At 47.0% G+C, this 17,732-nt stretch overlaps 1 protein-coding gene across 1 annotated transcript in view; it reads right to left on the reverse strand.

Annotated features, from left to right (window-relative positions):
- The window catches only part of RPTOR (regulatory associated protein of MTOR complex 1), a 386,906-nt gene that overhangs the window by 332,801 nt on the left and 36,373 nt on the right, over positions 1-17,732 (reverse strand). The gene's annotated exons all lie outside the window — the stretch shown is intronic.

Raw genomic sequence — 17,732 nt, forward strand, 5'->3', positions numbered from 1 at the left:
AACAAATCACCACCACCTGTATTTCCTTTACATTGAAAAACAGGATCTGGAACTGAAGTCAGATTAAATCTTGATCTTTCTCCTGCTTCAGTGAAGACGGGATTTTGTTTGCCTTTCCTTTTCAGTTGCTTGCCGCCTTTCTTTGCTTGTTTGTGCTAGTTATAGGAAATGTTTTCTACCTGTTACTTTCTACGTAATTTAAAGCAGAGGGGCAAATCTCTGCCACCCACCTCTCCAAATATGGCAGCTGATTGGCACAAACAGGCACAATGGCATGTGGTGATTGACAAGTGGGTGGCCCCACCCATCCACGTTGAGTGGGGGCAGGGGCTGGATCAATTTCTCCACCACTGAAATGTGAAATTTGTTTTTAAAGGTGCACACATACCCTATCAATAAAATGAGGTAACGCCTATGCCAGGCATCTCCAAACTTGGCCCTCCAGATGTTTTGGGACTACAGTTCCCATCTTCCCCGACCACTGGTCCTGTTAGCTAGGGATCATGGGAGTTGTAGGCCAAAACATCTGGAGGGCTGCAGTTTGGGGGTGCCTGCTCTAGAAGATTAATCTTTTGCTGCCAGAGCTCCATCATGGAATGTGTGAAGGCAGAACCCCTGAGCACGTGCAGAAATCCTCTCCATCACTGTTGAGAATCCACAGCCAGTCACTCTACATATGCGAAGTGATGAATAAACGCTTCCAAGTCAGAATTTCGTAGATCCTTGGTACACTGTTGTGTTAGAACAGGCTTCTTCAGCCTCGGCCCTCCAGATGTTTTTGGCTTAAAACTCCCATGAACCCTAGCTAGTAGGACCGGTGGTCAGGGATGATGGGAATTGTAGTCTCAAAACATCTGGAGGGCCGAGGCTGAGGAAGCCTGTGTTAGAAGCTGAGAGCCCTAGAGAGGGCCAATCACTTACATGCCTTGGGATTTAGGGTTGCCTAAGATGTTACCTGAAAAGGGATGCAGGTGGTGCTGTGGTCTAAACCACAGAGCCTAGGGGCTTGCCGATCAGAAGGTCGGTGGTTCGAATCCCCGTGACGGGGTGAGCTCCCTTTGTTCGGTCCCTGCTCCTGCCAACCTAGCAGTTCGAAAGCACGTCAAGTGCAAGTAGATAAATAGGTACCACTCCGGCGGGAAGGTAAACAGTGTTTCCATGTGCTGCTCTGGTTCACCAGAGTGGCTTAGTCATGCTGGCCACATGATCTGGGAGCTATCTGCAGACAAACGCTGGCCTGCTCGGCCTATAGAGTGAGATGAGTGCCGCAACCCCAGAGTAGTCCGCAACTGAACCTAATGGTCAGGGGTACCTTTACCTTTAACATGTTACCTAGATCAGTGCTCCCCAACCTTGGGTCTCCAGCATAGCTGCCAAGTTTTCCCTTTTCTCGCGAGGAACCCTATTCAGCATAAGGGAAAATCCCTTTAAAAAAGGGATAACTTGGCAGCTATGGTCTCCAGCTGTTTTTGGATTACAACTTCCATCATCCCTAGCTAGCAAGACCAGTGGGAATTGTTGTCCAAAAACAGCTGCAGGCCCAAGGTTGGGAAACACTGACCTAGATAATATATACTACCCATTCGCCATGTTGCCTGCAATGTTTAGATTTGCTCTCCAGGTGATTTTGGTGTATCACATTAAGATTTTTCAATACCTGCGACAGAGACCACCAGGAAGGAATGACACTAACATGAATCCTCTCCATGTCATGATCCCAACCCTGAGCAGGAGCAAGGGCCACACATGTATGGAAGTAGCTGAATTAGAGAGACTAGTGCTGCACAAGCTACAACAGTGCTGAAAGCAGCCCCAATACCAGCCCTGAGCCAAAGACTGACGTCTATGAGTCCCTTGAGCTGTTGAGAGGGGTTGCTTTAAGTTCACTGCATGATTTACTATGAGCATAGCCCTAGTCACATGAGGCATCATGCCTGAACAGCACTCTGAGCAAGTTGTTTGCTTGGAGCTATCCAAGGTCCTGTAGGTGCAGCCTTACTTGATCTGCTACCGGTATCTGTCCAACTAAGCTACCCTCAGATGTGTGCCGTGTGTCATAAGCTCCTGCATAAGTCAGGACAGGAAATTTCACACAGTGTATCAGAACAATGTCCAGTGTGGTGCTGCATGTAATAGAGAAGCACGGAGAAGACAATTGCAGGTTCAGTTGTTTCAGATAGCAACATGATCAATATAGTATAGCCCCCCTCCCCACTTATCTTCTGGCATTATAGCTCAGGATAGATACAGTTGGAGCACAATAGTGATGAGCTTCCATAAGCTAAGATATATGCTGGCATCATGTGATGAAGGTGTAGACCCCACATGACTGGGTTCCCAGATCCAGTGGATCTCCGCAGCCTGCTAATTCAGCGGGCTTATACAAAGTCTGGAAAGTTTGGCATGGGATTGCGCCCTTTCCCACTGAGGCTGAATTTGAAGTGAGTTGCATTCTGACTCAGAGGGACTTACTTCCAAGTAAGCAAGAACAGAAACAGCCTGCAAATGTTGTTGTTGTAAAGCAGGCACACCCAAACTTCGGCCCTCCAGATGTTTTGGCCTACAACTCCCATGACCCCTAACTAACTGGACCAGTGATCAGGGAATATGGGAATTGTAGTCCAAAACATCTGGAGGGCCGAAGTTTGGGGGTGCCTGTTGTAAAGCAAGGACATTTTTTAAAATAAAAAAATACATTTAAATTTGGCAGCCTTTTGTTTTACGCACAAAACACAGACACACAGTTCATTCCTGGGCTCTGCAGAGCTCTTTATCCTTTTCACATATCCAGCTTTTCTCCAAACCCAGCTGTTGCAGTATGGAATAAACATTTGCAATGAAAAATTCAGCAGAAGACAAAGGCTTTGCTATTTCTTATTTTAGTTCCCCAAACAAATCAGCAACATTTAGCTTTTTACAGGCATTTAAAGAGAAAATATTCTAGCTGCATTATATGTTTTTAGTAAATGTGTTTAGAATCCAGGGGTATCTGTAGTTAATGTTTTAGAAATTTAATGTTTTAGAAATTTATTACTAACTACTAGTAGTAGTAGTAGTAACAGTAGTAACAGTAACAGTAGTAACATGGTAGTAACAGTAGTACAAAAAGGATTCAAAGGTATTTCTACTTAATACCGTAGAAATAGAAGTCCCTGCATTTGCTATTTATTAATAACTTACTACTAGTAGTAATAATAATAATAATAATAATAATTTTATTATTTATACGCTGCCCATCTGACTGGATTGCCCCAGCCACTTTGGGTTAGTAGTAAGCAGTATTGGTGGCAATAAAAGCAATTGAGTAGTGGAGCAGGAATGAGGTGCAACCACTTATTTCACAGCAGCTGCAATTATTTTTCATCTCCAGGGGTGCTATTTGCAAGTCCTTTGCATACCAAATATTCTCAGAGAGAAACCCACCAAATAAGCTAAGCAGAGGAAGAGGCAGGCTGCATTAGCATGCATGGCTTTGGGTTAAACTTCTGCTTTTATTCTGGAAAAATATCAAAGTTCCTTTATTAAGACCTACCAAAATGTCACAAAGTAGAGAACAAGTCTTTAAAACCACCAGAACTCTTAAAAAGGCTGGGTGTTAAGTGAATAAACAAGCTGCCTCTGCACTGGTCAAAAATGCATTTTTGTTGTTGGAAGCAAGGCAATGGTCATGAAGGGCATCTGAACTTCAGAATTCAACAGCTCTGAAGGAAATGGGTATCCTGCCATTCTTCCAAACAGCATAGCCCAGGCTTCTTCAAACTTGGCCCTCCAGATATTTTTGGCCTACAACTCCCATGATCCCTAGCTAGCAGGACCAGTGGTCAGGGATGATGGGGACTGTAGTCTCAAAAAATCTGGAGGGCCGAGTTGGAGGAAGCCTGATTTAAGCATTAAAAGAGTCAATGGGTGTTATGCAGATTATGTAACTCATCCCGAGCCCTTTCTAACTGACTTATGATTGTCGTGGGGATAGGGTAGAAGTCAGGGTTTGACAAATGAGTGGAAAGGGTTAGGAGAAGTCTAGGTGCCAGTGGTGATGGGCAGAGTAGTGAAAGAAAGGCAGGCACAAGAGGATTTGTAGCCTTCACTCTTCCTTATTCTGTTCTACACTCCCACCCTTCCCCTCCTTAAAGTATCTAAATTTTTTGTGCCTCTAGTTTTTTTGGCAGCTCCTTCCACTCAGCGTCACCCTATTCCATCCTATACCCACTGTGGTTTCTTTGCTAGATTTTTAAAGGGAATGCTGCAGTTTTAAACCACAAATTAAATTTTTAATGAAACTTCATAACTCTGGTACCCAAATGCAATGCAATATTGATAGGAGCTGTGCATCCAGTGAGCGAGAGATTGCCCCAGAAAGCTTCTTAGGATCTTATGCAATATGTAACAAAATTAATTATTTGTAATGAAAGGATCCATGTCCCTATAGCATTGCTGGGACCTGGCTGGTATAAAGAACCCCCTGCTTTATTACTTGGCTGCCAATGGCAGGCACCAGGAAATATATTGACTTAGGAAAAGGGGACAGTGAGGAGAGGAAAAGGCATCATAGATGGAGATCTGCAAAAGGGGACTGCAGCAAAATGCAGCAGACTTCAGACTGAAATCTTTGCCTGCTGCCTCCTAGAGTGAAGGAGCTTTCTGACTTAAAGGCACAGAGAGACTTTTGAAAGAGCTGCTTGTTTGCAAGGTGCACCACCACTGAAATGGATCCCCAGTGCAATTGTGCTGAAGGCCTCAGGAGTCAAACAAGTACTGTATCAGTTTTGCTTATTTAGTGGAACAAAAAGGCTTCAGTCCAAACCTATTGTGTCAAATGGGTTGTGAATCAGGCTGGCTGTACAGATTTGAGAGCTGAAGAGATGTTCATCTTTACATATGAAAATTGGATTGCAGCCCCACATCCACAGGGCAACTTCTACAAGGGAATATTTGTACTAATAGGGAGCCCGCCCTAGTACAGAGTTACTGGCATAGTGGCACTTGATGCTAAAACATGGACAATAAAACAAGTTGTTAAGGAGAGTAAGAACAAGAAACAGTAAAACAGACTGCCGTTGCTTACAGCCTTACAAGGTACAATAAAAAGGCAAAAGACAAAATGTGCCAAGCCATCCAAAAGATTTTACAAAAGAAAAAAAACACACTATACAAATCATCCCTTATCTCCCAGTCAGTGCAAAGTTGCTTTGACCCACAGCATTATTGGGAAATGCCTTTGGGAATCAACCCAGGCACAGCGAGAACCTCCATTAGCACAATCTGTGTTGGAGCTCCTTGAAGAGAAGCAAATTCCTGCAGTGCAGATAAGGACTGCTTCAAGCTTGACAAAAATCCCCATATGCAAACCTCTTCCATGAATAAAGTGGCATGCATACCATCAGGCTGCTGCTGTGTGTGACTATTTCATGTGCATGCATTTCACTGGATATAATGCTCATACATTAGGAAGCTGTACCCAGATGTAATTTTGCAGCACGCATGCCATGCAGCAAATGCAAAATGTGCATGTATGCCTGAACGCTGTTTCCTAAACTGATGCATTTATCACATCAGAAGCAATCCTTAAAATAACAGGCGAATAAGTTTGGAGAGAGACCCCCTGAAGGCCTTTATTGCCATCTGTGCCCTGACTGCCATAATTGTACAGGAAACACATGTGTTTGCCAGCCCTTGTACACTTGCTAGCTACATCATCTGCTGCCTAAGCCGATCAACCATGGGAAAGTACCCAACTCCACTCCAGGAGGTATCTTGGCTTTTACTGGTACAATTGCTTCCATCTGCAGCACTAATTTGTTGCAATTGTACTTGATTTTTCAGAAAAGAAAAAGAGCAGAAGATTCAGGTGATGGGCAGACAAGCAAGCATTGCCCTCACTTCCTTGAACCAGACTAATTACTCTAGGATAAATCTAAGGTGCATGAACACCAAGGATAATAAAAACGCAGATCAGATTCAGTAGCAAGTTACAGATAAATGCTGTGCTTTAAAAGAAGGCAGGCCCAGGGAAATGATGTATATGCTTGGGGAAAGGGAACTGTATGTGCTTATTCAGCATGCAGCTGGAATCAGATTTAGAATGGACTATGCACGTCATTTCTAACCTCCAGAACCAAACAGAATGAGTTAAAAAGGAGCAACTATGATGTGGGCCAATTGGTTAATTGCAGAGGGGGGGGGGGACCTTTGATTTTTGCCATTTCCCAGGCAGCCCTTCCAACCTTCTATCTCTTCTAACTGCAGTTGATGCAAGACTCTGAAGATCGCATGAATATACAGCTGTTGATGGAAAAGGTTGGGATGGCATGAGGCAACTTTGAGGTGTTGCCACACCCACCACCCACCTCCACATCTCTGGGGCCTCTAAACAGCTAGATGACAATAGAAATACAAGAAGCTAACCTTTCCCCATTACTGCATCCCCATGCCGGGGGAAAGCTGCCGCTGGGGATTTCTGCTTGCCTATGCTGTTACAAGCACAGAAGCCTCATTGGAAGAAGGTGACACTCTAGTACTGTAAAGGCATGCCGTGGTTTTGCAGAGGTAGCTGTGCTCAGGGATAGAATAATAACAAAATTAATATACTAATAATAAAACCTAGTCTTGTTATTTCCTGAGCATTCAAGCATTTTACATACATTGTCAGCAGCTTTGTAAGATAAGCCTTATCTTCATATTGAATAGTGACGGGCTGGGGGAGAGACTGAGAAATAGTGGCTTGTCTAAGGCCACCACTGAGTCCACAGATGCTTTAAATGTTGTTGTCGTTTATATTTCTGCTGTAATCTTCCTTGAGTATGATTTCATCATAGAAAAGAGGGATATAAATGTCCCACTTCAAATACTGGAGATTTCACATGAATGTAAGTGCCTTTCTGTATCAAACCAAAGGCCTATGAAATTCAGTATCCCATACTCCAACCATGGACCACCGGAGAAGCCTACAGCCAGTACATGAGTGCAACAGCCTTCTCCTGCTGTACCCCAACTGCTTCTGATTCTGGAGATAATGCTATACAGCTATAATGACTAGCAGTTGCAGTGCATGGGTCAGGGGTGCCGCCTGTTGTCAGCAACAAACCATCCTGTTAATGCACAAACTCTTTTAAGTTCTGCCCTCGTTCCCAACCTCTCGCCCCAAGGAAGTTCACTCTCTGCAATCCACACACATTTCTCTCAGCTGACCTTCATAATGAAGGGATGCTGATGTGTCCAACCTTGATCAATTGTGCCTGGCTCACTTTTCCTGCAAAGAAAAGTCAGCCAGGAACACGAACCTTTTGTTTCAAAAGTGGGGAGAATTGCTAAAAGCCCTATGTTTTCTTTCCCACTAGATAAGTCCTCAAAAACATACCTTTGTGCATAAAACAATCACTCTGAGAAAAGTGGCGACGCAGTTCACTCAGTTCTCCCTTTCAGGGATAAATTTGTTCCATTCATAATAGAACAAGAGTTCATGTTTTTGATATGAATCTTTTTATGAATCATATTGGGCCCCTTTTCATAATTTACAGTGGAGTCCTACAATATCGTGTTCTTCTTGTGGACAAGCACTGGTACCCATTTGCCATAAGCAGCTTGTGCTTGTGGCAAAATGGCCCCAATCCAGCTCCAGCTGTAGGAAACAGATAAAAACAAATAGTGGCTCATCCAGATGGGGATGAGTCAAGCATCCACATCAGCAGCTGCTTCCAGTCACTTCAATGAATCCCAGATGAGCAATCTCTTGATGCACAGGGATCACCACTGCCAGATTGGGATGAACAAGCTCATGTTGTGAAGAAGTTTCACTAACTCTCCTCCCCACCCCAAACCCCTTCAACAACATGCAATTCTGTGACAAGAAAGCCCAAGTTCCACACCCATAGTTATGCAAATTAAGAAAATTTGAACACATGCATTTCTTTAATATAATCTCTTTCTCCCTGAAATGCTGCATTTTATAAGAATTAAAATATTCTCGTAGCAAAAACTGATATTGCAAAAACAGGAACCACCAAGAATGGTAAGGAAGGAATAGATCGACAGATGGAACAGAAGCCTGGTAGTGGGGGGACGGGGATGGACGGCCGTAAAGTGTGCTGTCACCCTACCTAATAGTCACCAGAAGCCCTTCAAACAAGTGTTGCCAACATGACTAGGGTTGCCAGACTCAATAGAGGTCAGGACTTCTGTGCCTTTAATTGCCCTGCTCTCTTTTGAGTCTGGAAACCTTAAAGAGAAACCAGCAGACCCTTTGCTTGGAAATTAAACAAAGGGTCTGCTGGTTTCTCTTTAAGGTTTCCAGACTCAAAAGAAAGCAGGGCAATTAAAGGCACAGAAGTCCTGTCCTCTATTGAGTCTGGCAACCCCTAAACATGACCCAAGCCCATAGCTGCCAAGTTTTCCCTTTTCTCACGAGGAAGCCTATTCAGCATAAGGGAATTTCCCTTTAAAAAAAGGGATAACTTGGCAGCTATGCCCAAGCCACTCATTAGATACCATGAAGACTAGATACATTCTATACAAAAATGTGATGAAGGGATCTGAGAATCTCAAGGTACTGAATTCTGTGCCTTGATTCCATAGATGGTGGGTTTGCACAGGGAACCCACAGATGAACAGTTCTGCCAATTCCCAATCAAAAGCAGCTCCAATAAAAGAAACAAATCTCATCTGTGTGTCTATTCAACCTTCTGTGTATATTTCACAGAGCATGTGACAGTGGGGAGGATTTAGGAAGCATATACCGCTAATAATACCGTGTTTCTCCTAAAATAAGACGTGCCTCTAAAATAAGCCATGGCACGATCTCTTAAAGGCCAAAAAATGTAAGACATCCCCCAAAATAAGACGTGTTGGGGGAGCCAGCGGGACAACCCAGAGGGAGCCGGCAAACGCAGCAGCGTGCGCCGCGCCGAGCCCCAGCCCAGCGGGAGCCCCGGCACAGCGACGTGTGGAGCTCCAACTGAACGGGCCCCAGGACCCGGCAGCAGGCGGCGCGCGAAGCCGCAGGAGCTGGCAGCAGCCCCAGCCGCGCCGCGCTGCACTGCGTGAAGCCCAGGGACCCAGCAGCGGGTCCTGGGGCTTCGCGCGGCGCAGCTGAGGCTGCCGGCTCCTGCGGCTTCGCGCGCCGCCCGCTGCCGGGTCCCTGGGCTTCATGCAGCGTGGCGCGGCGCGGCAGGAGCCGGCAGCAGCCCCAGCCGCGCCGCGTGAAGCCCAGGGACCCGGCAGTGGGCGGCGCGCGAAGCCGCAGGAGCCAGCAGCAGCAGCCTCAGCCGCACCGCACGAAGTCCCAGGACCCGGCAGCGGGCGGCGCGAGAAGCTGCAGGAGCCAGCAGCAGCCTCAGCCGCGCAGCGCTGCGTGAAGCCCCAGGAGCCAGCAGCGGGCGGCGCGCGAAGCTGCAGGACCCGGCAGGAGCCGGCAGCAGCCACAGCCGTGCCGCGTGAAGCCCTGGGACCCAGCAGCAGGCTCAGCGGGTGGCGCAAGAAAGCCCCGTACCATACATAACAATAAGACATCCCCCGAAAATAAGCCGCGATGTATTTTTTTAGAGGAAAAATAAATATAAGACGTGTCTTATTTTAGGAGAAACACGGTAGTTGTACCTGTGTTAAGTGCTCTATAAAGATATTCTTGTATTAAAAGTGACCAACATCAGCCAGGGGAATCCTATCAAATGGTAAACTGTGTCTTTTGATCTCTCCTAGCTTATTTCATGCAAATTGCAAATCACTGCTCGGTTGAAAGGCAAGACGCCCATTTCTTTTCCGGGAACCAAAGTTTTCAGGCTTCAAAGCCCTTCTATAAAAGCTCTGGAGAGGTTCCCATTTTAGTTTCTTTTAGCAAAAAATAAGCCTCATGACACATTGCATTTGCCACTTTATTAGATACATGAAGTCATCATCTCAGTGGATGGGGGAGTAGAGGGGGAATTGTGACCCCCTTTCTCAGTGACGCCACAAGATTAAGCGATGAAAGAGATTGCTAGATGTTTACCATCATACTATTTTAACCCTTCCCCCCCCAAAGAAAACCTTTTATCAGGTGTGTATGATTATCTCTGAAGAAAATTGATTAATTGCCCCTGAGGAAGAGTATCTAACATGAAACATAGTGGGTCCTATCAAAAGGGTTCATGTGCAACTTTGTGGTATTCTCTTCTTGCGGCATACAATACCATGCAAAAGCACAAAGGAATCCAATCAAATTAATGAATGATGTCCTAGTGTGCTAGTTGTGGGCAATTTTGGTCACATAAACTATTTGTTGTTTTTCACACTCCCATCATTAAATCTGTTTACCAAAATAATTACATTTGTTCACATGGAAAATTAGGTTTCATAACCAACTGACCGTGGGAACAGGATCAAGTTGGTCTCAGAACCTCAGTTCATTTGCAAGCCACTGTGTTCTTAGGCACACATTTTCTAACATCAAGATGGGGAACACACTGTGTTGTCCTGCTGTGAAGTGTGCTGTCAAAGTTTCCTGTGGCTATTTTGGGGTATGGGTATGACATAGCTGCCAAGTTATCCCTTTTTTTAAAGGAAATTCCCTTATGCTGAATAGGCTTCCTTGTGAGAAAAGGGAAAACTTGGCAGCTATGGGGTATGTGTGTGTGAATTGTAGGTTCTGAGAATGCTAATGCTTTATATGGATTTTTAAAGGGATATTATGTGTTCATGTTGTTATTTTAAATGTAATTCCCATGTAAGTTTTAAATGTTTTTACCTGAAAGATCTCCAAGAGACTGCTAACCCTAAAACATCACTGTGAGGGTGACTCCCTACAGGGAGCCAGCCCCCATCATCCTGACGTCCACCTCGTCAAGTACAGAGAGCACCAGTGGTTCTGAAGCAGCCAGAGGGGGAGGGAGAGACTCGGAGGAGGAGAGAAATCAGAGGGAGGAACAATGGGAAAGCTCGGGGGGGGCGGCGCGGAGGGATGCAGGCAGATGCTCAGGGATGTTGCAGAGCCAGGGCACCGACCGCTCAGGGAGGAAGCTGAAAGGGCATCACTCCTTCTGGCGCAAGAAGGAGAGCGCCACAACGCAGGTCAAGGGGGCAGCGTTTTGGGGTGCCCAGACTACTTTGCTGGCGTAGGAACAGACGTACGCCATTGCCGGATTCTGATTCAGGATAAGAGGTCATGTTTTAAGCTGTCTCTACACTGTAAATAAATAGCACAATAAATGTCTTTGAAGACAAACTGGACTCAGGTGGAGTTACTCTAGAGTAGCCACGACGACCCTCTGACAATCACCACCATCCATGACACCTGCATGACCTACGCTTGTTTGCACAATCAAGTGTTTGCACAATCAAGGACTGAGAAGGACTGGCCCTACTATTAGGCAGAATGAGGTTATGTCCTCTGGCGGCAGAGGCCCCTGCCCCATTCCAGACATTCCACTCCTTTAGAGATCAGAGCTATGTATGCACTAGGAGATGCTATCCCATTACCAGAACAAAGATTTGACTGCCAGTCTAGTACCTGTACATGGAATGGGGGTGCCTTCTTGTACATTGCCTCAGGCAGCAAAGTATATTGAGCCAGGTCTGCTCAGAAGCTGTGTCTAACATCCACTTCATCTGTTTGTAGTAGTAAGTGGTGTAGTGGAGCAGAGCCAAGGAGCTGCTTTCCCATCACTGGTATTGCTACAGCTTACCTGTTGGGGCCAGGGCAGCAGTGAGCGCTAATACACCAGTGGGTGCACCACATTGCCTCTGCTAGTGTGTCCACACAGCCTCGATTTTGCAGCCCTCTCCAATTAAGTTGTATAGCTATGCTGGGGTCAGAAGGGTGTGTCTGCAGCTCCCTACCACACCTGTCATTTGCCATCTTGCTAATAGCCTACTGTGGAGATGTGCCTCAGGATGATGATGATGATGAATTTATTGCACACCCTTTACCCTAAGGTCTCAGAATCGCAAAAGGGAAATCATATCACTGCCCTGGGCACTGGGCTGTAGGAACATCTTGATTTTCAACAGTACTTCCATTTTCCAAACACAGCCAAAGTAAAAACTGAATAATGTACGCCTGGATCATATATAACTTGCAGTTACTGGCGAGCAAGCTCAGATCTGAGGCCTGCACATGTGCATTAATCAGCACATGTATGATCTTGCCAACATGACAACTGTTTGACCTTGCCATCAAGATTTTTTTGTCCTGAGACAATAAGTCTTTTCTACATGGACAAGCGATCTTGGGTCATTGTGCTAGCAAGGAACCCTATGCTGCACAGCTCATCCTCCTCTAAGTAGGGGGAAATATTTAGGCTGTTGTTTGCATGGTCCTTAGCAGAGAAGTGGGCCAGGAACCTTTGATTCTGTCAAGGATTCAGGATTCTCAGTGTTTGAATAGCTCACCCTCTGAATATGTAACCAAACAAGAGGCAACTTAAGGGCCTGTTCTCCCAAGATAATAGATGATGTATACAGGCCTTCTGTTTCTATAAACTTGTGTGGATCCTTAATAGCATGTTACTCTGTGGGCCTTTGTATGCATCTGCCCAAAGGAGCAGAGCACCCATCAGAGCCTCATTCATTCATCTCTGTGATTCTTGCAAAGTGTTGTGGCCTCTCCCAGGTTATTACAGCCAATGAATCACAGGCAGAGCTCCAGTAGAGCACTAGGGTCTGTTGGCACATTGCCCAGAACATGTGCATTTGATGGGAGGCTACGCTCAGTGTTCTGCTTCCCGGCTTTGCATTTCCCTTGATGAAATATTTGGCTGCTATTGGCATCTTACCCCCTGGCAGGTAGGCAAGTTTCTGCTCCCTCTGTGTGTGTGGGGGGGGTGCTCAGTGCAGATGCTCCTAGTTAGTGCCCAAGGCTGGCACCATTCTGCCTCCTCTCCCTTCTCTCCCGTTGAAGAATGTGTCAGAAGCCCTCTCCCCTTTCTACTTGCCTTGCCTCCGGCTTTCCAGAAGCTGATTCTCCCTGTTACAACCAGAAGCTGGTCTCCTTTGCTAATCCTTTAAGCAAGCAAGTGAATTCTTACTCAGGAAATGTGGAGGGGGGGGGAAGGGATGTGTGTTATCTTGCTTCATCTGGATTTAAAGCTCTAAAGGAGGGGGCTCTTGTGGGGAGGGAGCAAGATATCTGCCTTCCAAGAGGGGAGTGGGGTAGCTATTGCCAGCGGCTGAAAAAACTGTGGTGTTGCAAATACAGAAAGAGCTGCCAGTCTTGTATTATTGATCTGAGCATCCGGCATGGCAGTTCTGAAGTCACTAGGTTGGAGGACAGCAGAGAGGATTTAAGCGGAAAATAGGGAAGCCTTGAAAAAGGAAACTGCCTAACTGTGGTTAATGCCATGCATGACTCTGCCAGATACCTTATACCTGAGGCATGAGCAGGGATGCCTGGAGAAAGGAGATCACCTTTTCATGACTGGTGAAGGCCTGGCCAGGGCCAGCACAATGCAGTTTTCCTGCCTAAGGTGAAGGTAAAGCTGCCCCTGCAGTTCAACATACAGAAGCAGATTGGACTGTCAGCTGGTGCTCCTAATGGCCGCAGCCTCGGTTAAGCAGGGCAGCTTAAAACGACACATAGCTCTGCCTTCCAAGCCCTCCCTTCTGCTCCCAGGTAGCCAATTCACTCTGCCTAAAAGGAAGGTGGGTTAGGTGATGATACACCTGGCTTTGGTCCAGATAAGAAAGTGGGACTGAACTAGGGGTCTTGGTGGGAATGTCTTTTTTCCCCAAGCCTCAAAATAGAAGCCCCCATCCAACCCCACTTCACTACTCCAACTCCTCCCGAGAAAGCCCTGCCCGCTGGAGGAGGGAGCTGGAGGGGAATCTGTCAGAAAGCCGCTTTGGGGAGGCAGGAGCCCCCACTACTCTCCAGGGAGCGGCGAGCTGGCGGGCCTCAGCGTTTGCACCGCAGAGCTTCCGCAGCTGGCCTCGGTGGGATTACTCCAGAGTAACAGCAGCCGCACCCAGTCCAGGGCCGTTTTATCCGTGGCGTGTGGGCGGCAAAGGAGCTTTCCTCGCCCCGCCTGACCCCGTGGGCTCTGCAAAGGTGCTAAAGGCTGCCCCGGCGCAAACGGGAGCCCCGCCACCACCACCTCCTCCTCCTCGCCAGGTGACTCGGCCTCCGGTGCCCAGTCTGAGGAAGGGGAAGGGAGAGGACACGGGGTGGCAGTAGACGCAGCCACGCCACGCCGTTTCTTGCCTCCCCCGCGTGACAAGCACCGCTTGGAAAGACAAAAGCCAGTCCGAGGCCGCCAGCCTTGGAACGTTTAGCCGCAGCCGAAACTGGGAGTCGCACTGGTTTAGTAATCCCCAAGCGAAGAAGCGCCTGTTATTGAGGGGCGGGATGTGCGTCCTGCGTGGGCGGGTCGGCGGGGCAAAATTGGGGCAGGGAAGAAGGCGGTGCCACCGGATTCGCGGCAGGGGAGGCAACGTCATCTGCTGGGGCCTGACTTGCCCAACCTCCGCAGGCCAAATGAATGGATGAAACTTTTCTCTCTGAGCGAGGTCCGCTAAACAACCGAAGCAGAGGGGAAAGAGGAAGGGCACGGCGCTTTGGGTTTCGAAAAACCCCAAAGGCCAACCAAAATGTCACAAATTAGTGAGCAGAGGTGGTTGTTAAGTCTACCATAACTTTTTTTTCTTAAGTCAGGCTAGAATATTAAAGCAATCCCCCAAGCGAAGAAGCGCCTGTTTGTGTGTCCAAAAATGGAAAGAAGTCCCAGCGAAAGAAGAATGTATACAAAAACTTAGGGAATATGCAGAAATGGCGAAACTTACGGGGGAAAATAAGAAATCAAGATAACAAATTTATAAAAGAATGGAAATGGTTTATTGAATATTTACAAATAAACTGTAAACAGATAACATTGGCAGGATTGCTGCAGTAACCTGCAGTGTTATAAGAGTATAGATTTAAAGTAGTTGAATAAATGAGCAAATTAAGTTGGAAATGCAGAAAGTATTAAAAATAAATTTAAGGAACCACAGAAAGAGGAGGAAGTAAGTAGAGTTTTGAAATGTTAAAATGATTGTAAAATTATGGAAATGTATAAAATTGAAAAATCATAAATAAATTAATAAGAATAAGAGTATTGAAGCAAAGCTGCCTGGAGGGGAACCCGGCTTGTTACTGAATGTGTGCTTTGGTTAGAATTCCATTTTTGCTGCATACTCTTCGAAAAGGTGCAAGGTGTGGCTTGCAGGGGTTGTCCTGAAGAGGGCCTGCCCCTTTCTCCCTGAACACTACAACAAAGGAATGGAAACCAGAAAACCCTTATTGGTCAACACTCTTTGAGACTACAGAGTTGGGGCCAATGATAGTCTTGCTCAAAGTAGACCCACTGAAAGCGCTTGATGAACTTCATTACTGTAATTTCAGCCGGTCTGCTCTTGAGTTAAACTTGGTTACAATCTATTTGCCAGGGCCGTATTTAGGTTTGATGAGGCCCTAAGCTACTGACGGTAATGGGGCCCTTTATATGTCCAGCTGTCCTTTGTCAACAACAAATTGTTGCTGTTTTTTGGGTTAAATATGTGCAATATGGTAATTTATGGACCTAATAGGTATCTAAAGCCATTTGCACATAACAAATAGGAGCCTACACAACACAAAACACTGTTGCTGTATGTAGGTTTTATTTTATTTGTTTTTTATCTTATATTTTGGAAATGTACATCCAGGTTTTTTCTTTAATTTTTTTTGGGGGGGATCCAAGAGAGTGGGGCCCTAAACTATAGCTTGTTTAGCTTATCCATAAATCCGGCACTGACTGTATCCAGTGCCCCTCCCCATCTTTCCCTAAAGTCTCCTCCTTTCCCTTTCCATTTGTGATTATTCCTCAGAAACACCAAGAGTTATTCTGGACTCTGGTGTTTATTTTCTTTTTTTTAATCAACCACAACCAATGCTCTAAAAACCTGCTTGCTACGGTTTCTCCTACCTAGCCTAATAACCACATGCAGGCCTTTCAAGCTTGCTGTGCCAACCCTGCCCTCGCTCCTCTGAATTCGGTAAGAGCAGCTCTGGAGAGGTAACTTTTGTCCGGGACACAACACCAACGCGCATAGGCCCCTCCTCAGGCCTCCAGCCAGCGCTGGCGCGGCCAACAGTTCCGGGAGGGAGGAAGAGAAGGGGATGTGAGGCTGATACCGCCTCGCTCGCTTCATTCTCAGCTCCCAAAGCCCCAGAGGCGCCGCGGTGCGGGAAGCTATCCGGTGCCCTGGCAAAGGAGCAGACGATTCAGTCATTCAAGCACTCAGTCGGTGCCACGAGAAACGGGAGGAAATGAGCCGCTTCCGCTGTCTGCTCCGGAGGCGCATCCCTCGGGCGGATGTTTCTTGCGGGAAAGCATGGACTGGTTTACTGGAAGCGAATCTCCTGGCTGGGAAGAGGAGCGGCAGTAGAAGGGCCCTGAGCAAAGTATCCGGGTGTGTTTCTTTTCTTTTTCTTTCCCCGCAGGCCGCATCATCATGCTCCTGCTTGGCTGGATGGCTGCTGCCATCCCACAGCCCGTGAAATGGTCCTCCTCGGATCGGAAAAGGGGAAAAGAAGCAGAAATGAGAGCGAGCTTGCTGCGAGAGGCCGAGGAGAAGGCGGGCGCTGCTTCCCTGAGCAAGCACGGCTTTGGGAACAAATCCTGTAGCAGCTGCCCGGTTTTGCTTCCCCAAACAGGGAATTTACTGAAGCAAAAGCAGCGACCACACGAATTAGCCAGGGACAGCGGAGTTGGATTGAGAGCAGAGCTTCCTTCGTGTCAGGGCGCACAGTCGTGGGTCTCTGAGCATGAGCAAAATTCTCTTGCCACTGAGTGATCACAGAGAGACTTAACACTCCAGAGAAGCGAGCAGCACGAGGAGGAAAGGATTTAAGGCCAGGGGCAATCAGGGGCTTTACGCATTGGCACCTCCTTTAGGTATTTAACTACTGACGAGTTGAGAAGCCGGGAGATTCAGGTGTAGCAAGGGCTGTAGAAAAAAGCTCTCACTTCCTCTTTCCAGGTACGGATGGACTCAGACGTGTCACGACAGCCTCCTATTTTCAGACGCCTGCCATAGTGACACACATGATAGCGGTGACACACCACAGGCTTCTGAAAGGCATTCAAGAGTTTTGCGTGTGCGTCATTGGTGCACATTACAGATTCCCAGGGCTGGATTGCGCCTGGAAATCGTCAAGTGGCTAGACGACTCCTATCCTAAAGTAGCTTCTTGCAGCGTTTAAACATAAGCACACAACCTCCAATCATCAAGGGAAGGGGGGACGGGACGGACTTGTGGCCTTCCAGACCTTGCCGGATTACACAACACCCACACTTCCTGATCATTGGCTATGCTGGCTGGGAGTACCTGATAGGAGTTTGCCTTCAGCACCACCTGGGGGTCCACAGGTTAATCCCCGCCGCCGACGCCAAATACAACCTTATCCTGATTATAACATAGCCGTCCCTTTCTTACACCCCCTATGACTCCTTCGAAAACACAAGTACACCAGCTAGTGACTATTGCACACAGGGGTGCCATAAAAAAACAGGGGGAGGGGAGGTACACCTTGCCCCGCATAATTGATCACATGATGCTGTGCACATACCATTTGAATAGCAATGCCCATCAACTTAGGGAGGGGGCATCCCCCTCAATTATTTTATGGGCGGGGGTGTCCCACAGACCCCTCAGCCCCTAGGAGTTGGCTCCTACGATTGCACACACACTACACAGGGGTTATACACACGCGCGTGGACACGGACACACACCACTACCACCGCCCG

The sequence above is a fragment of the Zootoca vivipara genome, chromosome 2, assembly GCF_965207765.1.
Source record: "Zootoca vivipara chromosome 2, rZooViv2.hap1.1, whole genome shotgun sequence".
Taxonomy (NCBI): Eukaryota; Metazoa; Chordata; class Lepidosauria; order Squamata; family Lacertidae; genus Zootoca; species Zootoca vivipara.